This window comes from Trachymyrmex septentrionalis, unplaced genomic scaffold (assembly GCF_001594115.1).
Source record: "Trachymyrmex septentrionalis isolate Tsep2-gDNA-1 unplaced genomic scaffold, Tsep1.0 scaffold136, whole genome shotgun sequence".
Taxonomy (NCBI): Eukaryota; Metazoa; Arthropoda; class Insecta; order Hymenoptera; family Formicidae; genus Trachymyrmex; species Trachymyrmex septentrionalis.
The window spans coordinates 264,724-268,085 of record NW_017304503.1 but is presented as its reverse complement, the minus strand read 5'-3'; the positions used below and the strand labels follow the sequence as shown (position 1 = coordinate 268,085).

General features: G+C 26.5%; 2 protein-coding genes across 4 annotated transcripts in view; both read left to right on the top strand.

The window, feature by feature from the left end:
- The window catches only part of LOC108757279 (neurocalcin homolog), a 194,457-nt gene that overhangs the window by 112,619 nt on the left and 78,476 nt on the right, over positions 1-3,362 (top strand). The gene's annotated exons all lie outside the window — the stretch shown is intronic.
- The window catches only part of LOC108757281 (neuronal calcium sensor 2), a 71,657-nt gene that overhangs the window by 11,873 nt on the left and 56,422 nt on the right, over positions 1-3,362 (top strand). The gene's annotated exons all lie outside the window — the stretch shown is intronic.

The following is a 3,362-nucleotide window of genomic DNA, read 5'->3' as shown; positions in this document are numbered from 1 at the left end:
ATCATTCTCTCGTTCTTCTGAACACGGAAAAGATTCGATGTCGCGTAAATTTTGATATTGAAGTATTATAGTATAACATCAAAACGCGATCTCTGTTTCTTTGATGTCTTATTAAATAAAATTAGTACGAGAAATGAATTTAAAATTTGACAGATGTTACGCATAATAATTTTTAGGATAATTTTAAATAATTAAAATGAAGTAAATATAACACGCTTTTTGAGATGAAAACTTTCTCTCTGAAGTCAAATTAATTTTAGATGATGCAACTTCTCTAACCCTCTGTGGATCTCTTTATGAGGCTTTCTTTTATTTTATAAATTGCTCGCTCAATTTTTATGAAACATGGCTTATGGGTTAATTTCATTATGCTTTATTCGAATCTGAGGTTGAAAATAAAAAAGAAAATTTGAAAGATGGATTCAATGTATCGGACAGAATTTTTTAAAAAATTACTGTAAAACTCGATTTTAGGGAATTTATTATTGCGAAGTATAATAACACCAAGTTTCCAGTTTTGCTGTACTTGAAGCTCATCAATATGTAAACAGTTAATGCTGATTTTTATATCAACTTTTAAACTCTGATTATAAACTGTGGTAAAGTTTCTTTTACATAATGATTACTGTTCCTTTGGAATTCAATTTTTCAAGCTACATTTAAACTCGGATATTCTTCCTAAAATCGAGTTTCACGATAGTCAAAATATATTTTTGAAATTTGAATTTTAGAATTCTGAGTCTAGAATTGAATTTAGCGATCTCGAACTTTTCGGAAGCAAGATCTTCCATGAGTTACTTAGAAAACTCTGGTCCTTAAAAGTTTAAAACTGAAGAACGTTAATTATTTCTGAGAGAAAATACACAATTTGATATGTTTTTCTTCGCAAATGTAACTTTTTTTACGGTTTTTATAAACTTTACATCTACAAAAGTATTAAAACATCTTATATCTATTTTATAATTATGTATAATTTGACATTAGCTGTAGATATATACGTCTAAATATCAGCTAAAAATAAAAAAAAATTTAATAATTTATTTTCAAGATATACTGAAAATTATTATGTTTTTAAAGGACTAGATCTCTCACTCCTGAGGTCCTAAAATAATACTTAAGTTTGGGAATTGTTTTTGGGGTAAATAAAACTGATTAAAAACTATGATTAAAAACTGTTTAGAAGGCTTTAGTGTATATATAACAAACTAAAAAAATATTTTTTTATTAGCCTTATGTTTAAAATTGCGGCACATTGATCCACTGCCTGAATCCGTTTTTTCTACAGTTTTAAATCGGTGTACAGGATTGACTTTAAATAAAATACAAAGAATTTTTATTATCTACATATCAAAAACTAGAGAAGTACGTAGGGATTTTTTTAAATATGGCAACTATTTAAAAAAATTGTATTTTTGCCTCCAAATTTACGTATAAAAAATATTAATTGCATTTTTGCCTTGAAAATCACAAAATATTAATAAAAAAGTTTTCAATATTTCAAAAAAAAAACCTACGTGCTTCTTTACAGAATGTATTAAAGAATATCCTGTAAAAATTTCAAGTAAATCGGATGAAAATTGAATTACGTTGATTTAAAAAATACTATTTTGAGAAAAATGCGTTTAAAGTTTTTCAAGAAGATTTTTTTGTAATAATCGACAGCTCTAACAACATGATAGAGATGCAATTTCGCTACAAAATCGTTTCCATCGCATTTTTATGACTAAAAGTTAACGATTTAAGCAAAAAATTCAATTTTTTCAAAAGGGTTTTCCTCAGGGATGGTCTAACCCCTTAAATATAATACTGGTGGGAGAGACTTATTTAACATAAAGAATATATAACGTAATCGGTTGGAACGCATATTATATATTCTTCACTCATTGATTTGCACTCGATTTTTTATTTTAATTTAAACTCTCATGAATTTAGAAATACTATAATTATTCTAATACAAGTAATGGATACGTGTTTGATATGAAGTTGTAGGGATAAATGTGCGTGTATCAATTTTTCAAACTTTTTAAGTACAGAGCTGCGTTAGTCCAGACATGTACGTTGAAAGTTAGTATAAGGTCATATAATAATAAATCCAAGCATAATTTATCTTTTATTTACATTCTTTCATGTATTTATGTTTACTTAGATTGATTAATATCAATTAAGCATTATTCACTTCCTTTCGTAAGACTTTTTTTATCAAGCATCATTCAGCTTAAACGATAATTGCCAAAATTCATTTATCTATATATTTTTATGATATTTCTTGTTATATCCGCATAAATCAATGTTTAAAAACCGACACTAATTTTTAAGCAATTTTTATAAATATTTATAATTTTTTAAATAAATATAATAAGACAAACGTACATGCATATATAAACGTACATGCATATATAATATAAACAAAATATTTTGGAGATTTATATAGATTTAAAAAAATTTTTTAAATATTTGCACTAATATATATTTTGAAATACATATTTTTATGATATTTTCAATTAAAGCTTAGGACTTACTCCATAATTATAAACTTTTTTTTTTAATATCAAATAAAAAGAACAAAATCTTAGACCATAATGTGAATAACGAAAGCTTGAACGGTTTGAACTGGATCTTAGTACTTAAATAATATTTCGAAAATTTATATATATCCAATTCTGCAATTTATGCGCCGAAATTATTTTCAGTTTTGAAATGCAATCATATTCAGAACTAGGATAGTAATGTTACAAATTAAATTGACAAGCAATTTAATAATAAATAAAATGAAATTTAATAACAAATAAAATGAAATGAATTGAATAAAAATTGGTTTGTATATAACTTGTAAATTTTTACTTCTAGATGTATCTAAAAATTATTTCAAATTGGTTGATGTTTTGTTGTTGCTCCAATAATTTGCCTTTTCGCAACATGTGTTATGTGACATCGAATTGATAATAAATTCATGTTAATATTGAACCTGATGCTCATAGTATAAATGCATCTTTGTGATATATAAAAGCAAATGGTACAAACGACGAAATCTTCGGACAGGCCAGGTACCACGGGGACGAAGCGTCTATCCTTGTTCATCCGACACGTTGCACTGGATCGACAGCAATTTGAATAATTTCTTTCTGGCTCACCGGTAACTTCTTAAAAAGAATTTCGATAGCTTTATAAATCGTCCGAACGATCGTTATGGTAAAGTACCCGATCAGAACGAAATCCTCTTTTGTGCCCGCTTAAACGATTTTTATTACACAAGGCTTTATCGCACAAGATCTCTGACTTTAGAACTACACGAACATTAAAGGATTTCTTTTGCATAGTTTCATTTCTTGTTTCATTATTCCACTAATACAATTTTGTTATTT